This window comes from Pseudochaenichthys georgianus, chromosome 24 (genome assembly GCF_902827115.2).
Source record: "Pseudochaenichthys georgianus chromosome 24, fPseGeo1.2, whole genome shotgun sequence".
NCBI classification, from domain to species: domain Eukaryota; kingdom Metazoa; phylum Chordata; class Actinopteri; order Perciformes; family Channichthyidae; genus Pseudochaenichthys; species Pseudochaenichthys georgianus.
This window is the reverse complement of record NC_047526.1, coordinates 13,377,999-13,391,895: the sequence shown is the minus strand read 5'-3', so window position 1 is coordinate 13,391,895 and position 13,897 is coordinate 13,377,999. Positions and strand designations below refer to the sequence as shown.

Below are 13,897 nucleotides of genomic sequence, written 5' to 3'. Positions count from 1 at the left end.
CTCAGTGTGCGGAGTTTAAAGCGATCAAGTCATATTACAGGAGAAAGGAAATACAGAAAAGCTGCCGTTGCAGGAAAGACGGCCGGCAAAAATCACCGACTGTGTGAACGTGAACATTAATAGAATATCACCTCCCATCTTCAGAGCAATCTGACTATTATAACATTAGCGTTAAGAAAGCTTACTTAAATATCTGCCACAACATAAGTAACCGGATCAGAGTAACATACAGTCCGCGGCATATCACTTCATAATGTATCATATTTTCTTATCTGAGTCAGCTGAGCCGTATCTGGCCGTGCAACACTCACAGTGTCACATACTGTAATCAGAAGTATTATTTTAAGCAACACATTAAGTTGACGAAACACTCGAGACAAATGTAATTAAAGTCAGATCCACTCATGTCTTAGACGGGGCAGTGATATCATAAACCTGTTAATGTACGCATTCAAACACTTTTTCTTTTACCAGCTGTTTTCACCTTGCAGGTGCAGCTATGTGGCTTTTATCCTGGATAAAGTGTTTAAGTCATGGATGTTTAAAGTTTAACTTCTTTATATGTCTAATATTATAGCTGACTTTTCATTCAGGAAGTATGATGCTGCGCTGTCAGTATGCTTCTCTATGTTTGTGATTGGTCAAATGCTCCAAATACCACCCCTTTCATGTGAACGCGCACCTAACTAGATAGGACACGGCTGGCTTGAGCGATCCACTTGATAACCCGCGTCGTAGTACAGTTTAGCGAGAGTGCGTATGTTTTGGATTAGGCCAACCGGCTAACTCAAACATATCCAGGTTAGGTTGAACCATCTTCGTAGTACAGGCCCCTGAAGTCTTCTCATCAGGGCTCTATAAATAAAACTAGAGCAGATGTGTAATATTTAATGCAGCCGAACCGTGTATTACAATGCCGTTATGTGATGACTTCCAAAGAGAAAGCAAGAACACTCGGAATAAAGTATTATTATTATTTTTTTTTTTTTTTTCGGATATCATATCGCATTAACATCATATCCCAACATGCATTGCGGCTAAACATCCAATCAACAAGCTTCAAGCTGAGGAACTTGGGTAATCTGTTCAGTGGGTTTCTGAGGCCATGGTTCTCAGCAGGAAACCGATGGACTGTCCAGTCCAAGTAGGGAATGAGTCCTTACCCCAAGTGAAGGAGTTCAAGTATCTCGGGGTCTTGTTCTCGAGTGAGGGAACAATGGAGCGTGAGATGGGCCGGAGAATCGGAGCAGCGGGAGCGGTACTGCAGTCGCTTTACCGCACCGTTGTGATGAAAAGGGAGCTGAGCCAGAAGGCAAAGCTCTCTGTCTACCGGGCCATTTTCGTTCCTACCCTCACCTATGGTCATGAAGGATGGGTCATGACCGAAAGAACGAGATCGCGGATACAAGTGGCCGAGATGGGTTTCCTCCGCCGGGTGGCTGGTGTCTCCCTTAGGGATAAGGTGAGAAGTTCGGTCATCAGGGAGGGACTCGGAGTTAAGCCGCTCCTCCTTCGCGTCGAAAGAAGCCAGTTGAGGTGGTTCGGGCACCTAGTTAGGATGCCACCTGGGCGCCTCCCTAGGGAGGTGTTCCAGGCACGTCCAGCTGGGAAGAGACCAAGGGGTAGACCTAGGACCAGGTGGAGGGATTATATCTCTTCGCTGGCCTGGGAGCGCCTTGGGATCCCCCAGTCAGAGCTGGTTGATGTCGCCAGGGAAAAGAAAGTTTGGGGCTCTCTGCTGGAACTGCTACCCCCGCGACCCGACCACGGATAAGCGGCCATCCCTCCATGCCTCGCTCCTCTGGTTCGTATCCCGGTAGATGAACAGAGACCGATCATTCAGCACCGGGTGATTCACTACCGCTATAATGAATTTTCTCTCCATTTTTTGGAATATGAAGTAATGACCTGCGTAGTCTCTCCCAGCATACACGCGGTTTGACTGGCTAGCGTTCGTACTGGCAGATTTGCATAAACGGGATCTCATTGGCTGACGCTTCTGCCGAGGTGCCAAAAAAATAAAAATAATAATTGAACATTGCTCAACTTTTGAAGCGAGCAACGCCAGCAACGCTCCACGTCGCTTCCCAAAATACAGTTCTGCTAAAAGTGACGTCACCCTATTCAAAGTGAATGGGCAGGAGCGTTGGAAGCTTTAACGCACGCCACCGTGTGGACGGGCCGTCACAGTAGCACTGCGCCAGAAACCAAACCAATAAATAAATTGGAATATCACCCCTCCACTCCCATTATCATCCCTCAGCTAGCAGCTGCGCTATCTACTCACCCAGATTCCGTGTTTGTTGACTATCTCCGTCAGGACTCTCCCAAGGCATCAGGGTAGGGGTCCTCCCATCTGCCACAGTGACTTTCGTAGCAAGAAACTTACAGTCAGCCGCTAAAGAACCCAACATAGTTTCCCAGCTCATCGACAAAGAACTTCTCAAAGGATATATAATCGGCCCTTTTAGCTCCTCCCCTTCTCAGTGTTCCGTTCAAATTCCATCGGAATAAGCCACACGTAAATAAAAGGCTGATTTTCGATCTGTCCGCTCCCCGCTCCGGCCATTCGGCAGCGTCAATAGCATCATCCCTCCAGATCAGTTCTCCCTTCACCATGCCTCAGTGGATAATGCAATAAAGATGATCAAGTTCACAGGGCACGGACCTCGGCTCTCCAAAGCGGACATTACCGATGCCTTCAAATCATCCTCATTCATCCGTCTCAGTGGAATTCGTTCGGTATTAAGTGGGAGTCCAAACTCTATTTTCGTCGTTCGCAGAAGCAGCCCCTGCATCTTCAATTCCTTCTCGGAAGCGCTCTGCTGGATCCTGCTGAACATTGTCAGAATCCCCTCCGTCCTTCACCTACTGGACGACTCCTCCCTAGTCTCGCCACAGGACAGCTCAGGGATCTCACTGGCCAAGCTTAAACACTGCTCCAGGAGTTAGGTGTCCCTCTCTCCAAAGAGAAAACGTTAGGTCCCGACACACGCTTAGAGTTCTTAGGCATCATCCTCGACTCCATAGACATGAAGGCGTCTCTCCCCTCCGACAAATTGCAGCGCATCACCAAGTCATACTGCGAGCAACAAGTTATCACAAAACAACAGTTGCTCTCCCTTCTCGGACACCTCAACTTCGCCATGCACGTCATCCCCCAGGGGTGCTCGTTCATCTCCCGCCTCCTGGATGCAGCATCAGCGGTCGACAAACCTCCATGACTGCGTTTTCTTAGACGAAGGCTGCCGCTCAGACCTACGTTTCTGGTCCCTCCTGCTCGCCCACTGGAACGGAGTTACTTTCTTTACGATGACCTCGTGCATTCCTCTGACTCAATGAGGTTCTTCACGGATGCCGCCCAATCCGTGGGTTTTGGGGGTTTCTTCCAGGGAGAGTGGTTCGCAGGGGTCATGGCCCCTGTCAATTTCGACCTCAAGCAAGTTCTCATTAATCCGGCCTATCACCTATATCATACCCGGGACATTCCTTCAGGATAGGTGCAGCCACCTCTGTTGCTAATCAAGGTCTCTCTACCTCATCCCTACAACAACTAGGACGGTGGTCCTCCTCCGCATTCACAACCTACATTCGCCCGTTAAATAATAATAATAATAATTTAAATTTATATAGCGCCTTTCACGAAACCCAAGGACGCTTTACAATGAGAAGTAACAAAACAAAAGGTAATAATAAACATACAGAGCAATAGCAGGAAATAAGTGACTATAATTACTTGAGGCCAAAGGCCTGAGTGAACAGAAGGTGTTTGAGGTGTTCTTTGAAGGTGTCCAGAGTGTCTGCATTCCTGATTGCAGAGGGACAGAGAATTCCAGAGGGTGGGGGCTGCGACACTGAAGGCTCTGTTGCCAAATGTTTTTAGCTTGGAGCGCTGGATGGAGAGCAGCCCTTTGTCAGAGGACCGCAGGTGACGAGAGGGGGTGTAGGGCTGAAGGAGTTCAGAGATGTATGGAGGGGCTAGGGAGTGGAGAGATTTGTAGGTTAGCAGGAGGAGTTTGTACTGGATGCGTGACTTGACCGGGAGCCAGTGAAGGTGGATGAGGGTGGGGGTGATGTGTTGCCAGGGTTAGTGTGGGTGAGGAGCCTGGCTGCAGAGTTCTGGACGTACTGGAGCCTGTCCAGGGCTTTGCTGGTGACCCCGAACAGAACTCCATTGCAGTAGTCCAGGCGAGAGGAGATGAAGGTATGAATTAATGTTTCTGCAACGGGGTCGGGGAGAGAGGGGCGGAGTCTGGAGATGTTTCGTAGGTGAAAGAAAGCAGTTTTGACGGTAGACCTGATGTGGGAGTTGAAGGTGAGGCTAGAGTCCAGAGTGACGCCCAGGCTGCGAACCTCAGGGGAAGGGTGGATGGAGCCGCCATCGATGGTGAGGAGCAGATCTCCAACCTTCCAGAGCAGTGGTTTTTGGGGCCACAACCATGAGCCCTGTTTTGTTATTGTTAAGTTAAGTAGATTTTTTGACATCCAGGCTTGGATGTCGCTGAGGGCAGTTGACAGTTGACAACTCCTGTTAAAATCATCTGTCCCTACAAGGACTGCTGTCCCTACAAGACACCCTGTGACCAGACGGTCTTTATATTTCTGTGTAGAATGACATTATACAAAAACCTTTCAATGTTGTCATTTTTTAACTCCTGTTAAAATCATCTGTCCTTACAAGGACTGCTGTCCCTACAAGACACCCTGTGACCAGACGGCCATTTTCTTTCTGTGTATAACATTTAACCCGTTTCAATTTGACCCAAAGTATGGGGAAACGGAGCCCCTTACCAAGACGATAGTCCTGGTAAAACAGCTTGAATCTATACCGGTACGCGACACACAACGTGCCAATGTGTGGAAAAACAATGCATTGAAACGTACCATCTTGTCCCCTGATGTGTTAGCATTGTACGATGTTCGGTCGCAGCCTCTCGTGTCCCACCACATACTTCCTGTAAATAAGTGAAAGATAGGCACGACATTAAAAACATTATCGACTCATTTCCATTCATCTATCAATGGGACACAAATCTGAACATTAACACGACTTTATTCAATTCATTAGCCAGCAATGAAAATAAAAAAAGACATTATTAGCCCCATATAACATGTTAGGGCCTAAAGCAATTGATCACAGAGCAATAATTGATAAAAATCTACTAACACATTGACTGTTAGCATGCTATGTGTGCATGCAGCCATCAGCATATCTCATCCAAGGAAGAAAGCTGATGAGCACAGTAGGACTGTAATGTTAACCATATTACAAGTTGGCATCCTCATTTTGTTTCATGAATGCCATGGTAGCGCTGCTCCTCTGTTCCAAATACGACTTCTCCTAACTCTTACTCTGAGCATTTATCTTTTCATGGTGCAGTAAATAACAGTCTACAAACTATGGCTTAAATAATATAGAGACACATATGTTTCAGTTTCTGGAATGCGACTAATCTTTCACAGCATTAAGAAAAGTACAATACTGTCACAGGCCCAGTGTACATGTATTGTTTCCCTCTATAGCCAGACACAGAAAGTGATTGTGATATGAAGTACAACTTGCCATTTTGGTTGGTGGGGAGGACGGAGGATCTCTCTCGGGCTCAGGGTTACAAGCTTCTTCACAGGGAGCCTGAAATTGTAGCACAAAAAAAGACACCGTTGTCACCTTGGTAGTGGTTTGATCTGACTTGTGTGCTGCAAAGGTTTATCAGTTATGGAGGTGTGCACATGCTGGATGAAGGCAATTATCTAATATCTAGTCATGTCAACAGGTTGTAAAACATCTGTCCTTACAAGGACTGCTGTCCCTACAAGACACCCTGTGACCAGACGGCCTTTATCTTTCTGTGTAGTATGACAGTATACAAACACCTTTCAATGTTGTCATTTTTAACTCCTGTTAAAATCATCTGTCCTTACAAGGACTGCTGTCCCTACAAGACACCCTGTGACCAGACGGCCATTTTCTTTCTTTGTATAACATTTAACCCGTTTCAATTTGACCCAAAGTATGGGGAAACGGAGCCCCCTACCAAGACGATAGTCCTGGTAAAACAGCTTCAATCTATACCGGTCAGCGACACGCAACGTGCCAATGTCTGGAAAAACAATGCATTGAAACTTACCATCTTGTCCCCTGATGTGTTAGCAGTTGTACGATGTTCGGTCACAGCCTCTCGTGTCCCACCACATACTTCCCGTAAATAAGTGAAAGATATTATTGACTCTTTTGTTATTAATCAGATGAAATTCAGAAAATAATGTTAACACAGTACACATTTTTTACTGAAATAAATCAAATCTGCTTAACTGAGCTGAGTCGTAGTACCATGGAGAAAAATGCAAACTTTTTCCCTGTCAGTTAAGCAATGCCCTAAAGAGAACATAACCTCACCTTTAAGCACCAGGGCCAAGCAGAATCCCCATAGTTGTACGTTATCTCCCCCTCTGGGAATATTTCCTTTACAGAATATAGGCACAAGTGTGGGGTTCCTTTGACAATGATTTTTTTCACTCTGCAGTTTGGATTCCTGTGATTATCATTTGCAAGACGTCCAAGTGTTCCATCCTCTTTTGAAGCATTAATGCTGCAAGACAAATAGTCCAGATACAACATCATGTATCATGACAGAAAAGCACTGAATTCATACAAGAAGTCACTAGGAAACACATACATCTGATAATGGTCAAATATCCATTTGAGGTAATCAACAAGCAGCAAACTCACCAAAAGTGCATTCCAGACCAGTTGAAATCGAATAAGAAGATGTTATTTTTGACATCTAGATCTTCACTTACACCCAATATTCCACGGTACTCCACCACAAAAGTTGATGGTGCAATATATTCCCGTGTAAAAACACCACGTCCTACAATAGCAAAAAAAAATGCATTAACATTAAACATTTACCTATACCCAATTATTTGTAAATATTTGCCATGCCATGAGTGTGTTAGATGCCTAACACTGTTATCCACACAAGCTTCATCCAAGTTAGCCTCTGACATGTAAAGTGCCTTGCAGGTAAATACGGAGTAAAATTGTTTGATCAGCACACACTCCTTTCTGCAATGAAGCTCCACAGTGATATGCACAAGGTGTTGGTTAACAGTACTTTGAAACGCTTAACATAGTGATGCCAACACTGCTAGGGTTGAGGGTAGCTGTGATTTGACTATATCCAGGGGTGAGTTCATGATGAGATCACGATTATTTACTGGTATGAAGTGACACATTATTTTATATTGCATTTCATTTAAATGTAAATAAACAGAGCACTGCTTTAATCAGCATGTTCTGTCTAATGTTCAGATCAGATGTTGCAACATATTAGAAAATACTTGTTAAGCAATAGTACTTTGTTCATATACAAAATAAAACATAAAATGTCTACACAAATGTTATATTTTAAAGTTAAATGTACCATTATTGTGCACTGTCATAATTAAGAAGCTAAATTGAGAGGATAGACAATGTTGTGCTATCATAAGTTCTGTTGTACACATTTGATTTCAATAAATGATCATATGCATGGTTAAAAAGGCTTCATGATATAATAATAAGGGCCAGGTAGTTTGCTAACCCTGCCAAACAACCCTGGCACTGAGGAGAGGCTCTGTGAAGCCTCTCCTCAGTGCCCTGGGGTGCATGGAGCAGACACCTTCACCATGGCTCCCCAAAAGTGTAGTCAAAGCATCTCTAAACACGGCAGGTGTGAGGCAGTTTAGGACACAATTGATTTGGTATACAGTGTTGTTTTTCAATGAGAGGGGCACACATTTACATATTACATATCCTGAAAACGTACATTGTTGAAAATAGGGGTGCAACAACTAATCGACTTAATCGATTAAAATCGATTACCAAATTAGTTACCAACTAATTCAGTCGTCGATTCGTTGGTGACGTCATCACGTGCGTTTTACGCGCCGTTAAGCTACAACGTTATTGGTACTGGAGACATTTAAAAAATACATGTCATGTATTATTGAAACAAAAACATTATATCGCAGTCTTAGTGTGGCCAGCTCGTTTATAATATGTAAAAAGACAAACAAATGCGTCTATGATGTATTTTCGATCAGACGAGATCTCTCTCCCTGGTCTGTGTGGGAGGGGGCGGGGCCGTTTACACACACGCGGCTGCTACATGTAGCAACACACTGCGGAGATGGCGGTGAGAACGCCGCTCCGAGGTGTGGTTAAACTTTACCCATCTCGTTGCTCGTTGCCAAAAGTGCAATAAGAGTTTAGCATGTAAGGGCGGTAACACGAGCAATTTGTCTAAACATTTAGCAAAAGTGCTCCACATTCAGACGGAGGAATGCACCAGGTTCCACTGTCTTTCTAGTAGCTCTGTAGCCCCATCCACGAGTAACGTTTCCACGTCAGGTGTTATGTATGCTAGCAGCAACACACGGAGTTAACTACATTATATAAACATGGGGTAATGATTTGAGGTAACTGAATTAGTTAGTTTGTTAAAGTTTCAGCTATTCTGTTTACAATTCTGTTATCACATTATTTGCTAAAACACTGTTGTTTCTTTTGATGTGAAATATTATTTATTTAATTTAAATGAAAAGCAATGTTCATTTTGTAAACAATTTGTTTAGTTAATTTAATAATATGTATTTTTTAATCAAGTATTCATCTTTATTGTCTTCATTGTTAGTTTCCACATGCCTAAAACAACCTCAAGCTAAATCTAAAAGTTGATGGCTAAATAAGAGCGTTTGAGAAATTGTGCAAGGCATAATAGTCCGAATAGTCGATTAATCGTTTCATTAATCGATAGATTAATCGACTATCAAATTAGTCGTTTGTTGCAGCCCTAGTTGAAAATACGTGAGGCTGATGACCTAAGAGCAATGGCTAAAAGGTCAGGGTTCCCTGTGTGCCCAGTTCGACCATATTGATGGAACAATGCTATACGGTCTTTGATACTACATACTGTATGAGATAGCTTACCTTTAAATGTGTTGATGAACCTGGCCTCTAGGAAGGGTTTGTCTCTGCCCAGAATTATATGGTCTATTGCATCCTGTTCAGGAGTCTTTCTCCTGCTCCTTTGTGTCATCCTTGCTAACAAAATAAAACAGAGAACAGGCTAAGTTTAATGTACCAAAGCATGGTTAACAATAACATCTCTTGGGGTAAAAAGACGCATTAGAAAAAAGAGGGGTGCAATATGAGGCATGATACACTCTTAAGAGTTAAGACCTCCTTTTTTACGCCGAGCTGGTGCACTCCACTCCTGGTGTGCTCCGACGGCCGTGCACCTACAGTCAACAGCTTCGTCTGCATGTAACCTTAACCTACAGGTGCATGAAACGCTGCACGTTTCATTTGCAAAACACGGTAGTCCGCTCCTCCATGCATGCACAGATCATGCACTGAGGAGCCGCTCCGTTGAAACCGCATGAAGGCTGCACGGGTGTGAGAGCTACACAGTAAGACACAGCACACATCTGTCTTACCAGCATTTTAAAGTCAATTATTTACTCAAAAACAGGCCAGTAGTATAACTAGTAATCAACACACATGAGTGGGCATAAATAGTCAGCCTTTTAATACCACATTGCATTTAATTCAGTTGTAAAGCGAAAGTCATTACCATGTGGTTCATGCTAAGCTAAACTGTGCTAACTGACAGCAGAGCTAAAGGTTAATGTAACGTTTCCAGTAAAATGCAGTCTCTTGGTAGGATTAACTTACTAAATAACTAACTAACTAACTAACTTCATCCTATAATTGTTTTTAAACACACGAAACGCGATGGGGAGCTTGCCTCGTGGCGTACACTGAGCCGGACAAACAAAGTAATAAACGAACAGCTGCAGTTTTGATGATAGGCTGTAGGTGGCCACCAAACAAACATTTAAATCCTTATATTTTGTTTCAAATACATGATAAAAATATCACTTACCAATTTTGGTTAAAAGTCCGAATTGCCGTCAGCGATCTCCTCAGCCATGTACTACTGCTACGGTTTCTTGGTGAGACATTGACCGAAAACTGAAAGACCAATCCCTGATGAGAACCTGCCCGCGTGAAGACTGCTGGCCAATCCCTGATGAGAACCTGCCTGATTGACGCTTTAGCCGCCCAATCAGTGAGCAGGTGTGTCCAGGCAATGAAAAGCGCTTATTTTGTGTAAAACGAGAGGGAAATGTGTATGAAACTGCAATATCATGAATCGGCTGTGCGAGCGTTTTATACACAATGAGCACACACAAATATACACTAGAAATCAGGTATAGGCGGTTTATAAGGACATACCGAGAAAAAGCGGGAGGGTTTTATTTACATGTTGATAAGTGCTTCTACACTGCGCGACTTGTGAGGACACCAGTTTTGTCTTCACAAGTCGAAATGTCCTTATAATGCTGGTGTGTATCCATGCGAATTGTCCTCATAATCCGGCCGCACCAACGGAGCGGCGTGGTGTGGGAGAATTTAGGAAGGTTGAAGACCAGACGAGCCGCTGCATTCTGGATGAGCTGCAGAGGTCGGATGCCACATGCAGGTAGACCAGCCAGGAGGGAGTTGCAGTAGTCTAGGCGTGAGATGACGAGAGCCTGGACCAGAACCTGCGTCACAATTCAACACCATGACACAATTCCATCAGATTAATGATAAAAACCTAGAGGACATTATACAACTTCTGAAGTCCTCCTCCTGCTGCCTTGATATTATTCCAACAGGATTTTTCAAAGATGTTTTGCCTTGCATGGCCTCAGATCTACTTCATATAGTAAACAAATCTCTTCACTCAGGTATTTTTCCACAGGCCCTGAAAACTGCAGTCATTAAACCGCTCTTAAAAAAGAATAATCTAGATGCTTCAGTAATGAACAATTACAGGCCCATATCAAACCTCCCATTTCTAGGTAAAATCATTGAAAAAGTTGTTTTTCAACAGTTGAGTAATTTCTTGCATTTAAATGACTGTTTTGATGTGTTCCAGTCAGGCTTTCGTCCAAACCACAGCACTGAGACTGCTCTTGTAAAGGTCTTTAATGACATCCACTTAAACACAGACAGTGGCAGAACTTCAGTGTTAGTATTATTAGATCTCAGTGCTGCGTTTGACACTGTTGACCACAGCATATTACTAGACCGACTGGAAAACTGGGTGGGACTTTCGGAAACAGTTCTAAATTGGTTTGAATCCTACTTAAAGGACAGAAACAACTTTGTTTCTATAGGTAAATACTCAACCCTGTCTCCTAAATATTACGTTCCCACAGAACTAAACTGTATTCTCAATTACGTTAAGCAAGAAACGTATTTTCTCCCACGTTACGTTCGTTATGAACGTATCTCAAATACGTTTATTTTCTACATATCTTCTAGAAACATATTTTCTCCCACGTTACGTTTGTTATGAACGTATCTTAAATACGTTTATTTTCTACATATCTTTGCTATTTATTGTCTTGCTTATAATAATGATAATAGTCATTTATAAATATCATTTTAGAGCACACATTTGAAATCAGTAGACGAGGCTGTAATTTTGCCAGCTGTTACTCTCATGAGCGAGGCAGAAAATAATAGTTTTTAACATGCCAAAAATCTGCTGTGTCGTTTATTGCACCTCAAACGTTAAAACAAATCCAGTTACGTGTTTATGTACTTCCTCTAAGAAGAAAGGACAGTAACAGAAGATCTCTGTGACGCCAGATGTGGTGTTGTTAATGCAATATGATATCCGAAAAACATTTCAGTTTAGGATGGCCGAAGACACTACACTACCCATAATCCCCAGCTATCGTTTGGGACTACAGTCCCGTTGACAAACCCCGTGATTAATCTTCAAGCTCTGTGATTGGATGTTGGAGTGGCAGTGCGCCAAGGTTACGCCGAGCGTCAAGCTCTTTGAAATAGAACGAAACCACGGCAGACTATTCAAAACTGGACTCGAACGCCCCCCCAGAACTACACATGCTGGCTATTGTGTTTCGCAACATGTTCTCTATGGCACGTCTCTACTGGGAATTGTAGTTTTAAAAGACGTTTTCGTTTTTCCAAAAATTAGAAGGTGACAGTATTAAACTGTGTACAGCCCTGGAGGTTTAGGCGATAGGAAACACATTGGTGTGTACACATTTAAAACATGTAATTACTACATGGGTGAAAATCGCTTGTATCCATAATGGGCAGCATTAATATATATTCTACTCCACTACAATTCAGAGGTTAACCTGGTATTTTTACTCCACTACATTTACTTTAGTAACTCTGCAGATTCTGATTAATGATGTGAAATATAAACAACCTTTAAAGCAGACTTTAGTTACACCTGAGTAAAATTCAGGGAAGGTGATTGTCAAGTGCCAACAATCAGGAGAGATATTTGATAGTTGGTGCTTGAGAAGACTAAACATTTATCTGCAGATCTCTATAAAGTATATTAATTACTCGTTATTCTCTACTAATAGTTAATTACAAGACATCTATCAATATGTGTGTACCTCCACCATTAAACTGTCAAATTCTGCACATTTCTTATACTATCTACATACATAAGAGTATAATTAATGTGTATAATATCAGTTAAAATAAGTGCTTCAACATAGTTAACATTGCAGGAAAGCAATACATTAGACGCTAAGTACTTTGTCAGGCTTAATATTTATCTGTAGATAGATACCCCCAAAGTGTTTTTCTTATTTGAAAGAAGACCTTAACCTAAAGTATTATTTAATGTTTAAATAGAGGTTAATTAGTTAATTAGTTAATGTTTTGCACATCCTCCTATTAATATCTTTGTACATCGTGCACGAAACTGTTTTATTGTAGAGATCACTTACAGTATCTTCTTGATTTTTTATATTCTATATTTCTATCACAGACCTTCTACTTTCCCCCTATGAAAGTATGTACTCTTAATATTTTTTTCATCAAATAACATTATTCAACAAAAATAACATTATTCAACAAAAAGAATTCAATAACGTGCTTTAACCACTAGGCGGTGCACACAAGGTACACACAGCATACTAATAATAACTTTGTATTAGGACACTTATGTATGTATAACATCTGAAGATGTGTAGTTTTATTCATGTTTTTACATAATTTTACAGGATATTGCTATACTATTTCTCATGCTTTACTTACACATTAATATCTGATTTGTAAAACATCACAGACAGAAAGGCATATCCGTCATTTAATGGTAAGCTATTGAAATTGTGATTCCATAGATGTGTCTCCCATCACCCAAATTCCCTGACTATTCTCTCAAGTCAGTATTTACATTCTTATATTCAAAGAAAATCAGTCCTTTTCTATCAGTTGTGCACCGTTATGGTGTAAATGTAACCTATCTACCAATTGGATCAAATATAAAAGTCAGCCGAATTAGTATTGATACTGCAAGGAGACGTATTTTGTGAAAAGAAATGCAAGGTGTTGTTTAATTGTTGATATATTTATGATCCACGTCACATATTCAGTTTTGGCGGCAGTTCTCCTGTTTTTCCAGGGGGGTATACTACGAAGCAGGATTTTCGCTTAGCCGGCTAAATTCAGGGAAAACTCCGGCTTTCTGGTCCTACGAAGCTGGTTCTCTTTTTAGCAGGCTAGATCTCCATGGTAACTTATGCTTAGCGGCTAACCTGGTCGGGACAAGGTTAGGTTGCAGGCTAAGAGCTCAACTCAGTGAAAGCACCGCCTGCTGACCAATCAGAGCTCAGTGTGCGGAGTTTAAAGCGATCAAGTCATATTACAGGAGAAAGGAAATACAGAAAAGCTGCCGTTGCAGGAAAGACGGCCGGCAAAAATCACCGACTGTGTGAACGTGAACATTAATAGAATATCACCTCCCATCTTCAGAGCAATCTGACTATTATAACATTAGCGTTAAGAAAGCTTACTTAAATA

The 13,897-nt window shown here is 42.3% G+C and overlaps 1 long non-coding RNA gene across 1 annotated transcript; it reads right to left on the bottom strand.

Moving 5' to 3' along the window:
* Nucleotides 1-5,573: 5,573 nt before the first annotated feature.
* Nucleotides 5,574-9,994, bottom strand: LOC117439548 (uncharacterized). The gene is made up of 6 exons (XR_004551168.1): nt 9,933-9,994; nt 8,975-9,088; nt 6,731-6,872; nt 6,398-6,590; nt 6,129-6,196; nt 5,574-5,632 (listed from the first exon to the last, which is right to left on the bottom strand). It is a non-coding gene; the product is annotated as an uncharacterized lncRNA (long non-coding RNA).
* Nucleotides 9,995-13,897: the final 3,903 nt, after the last annotated feature.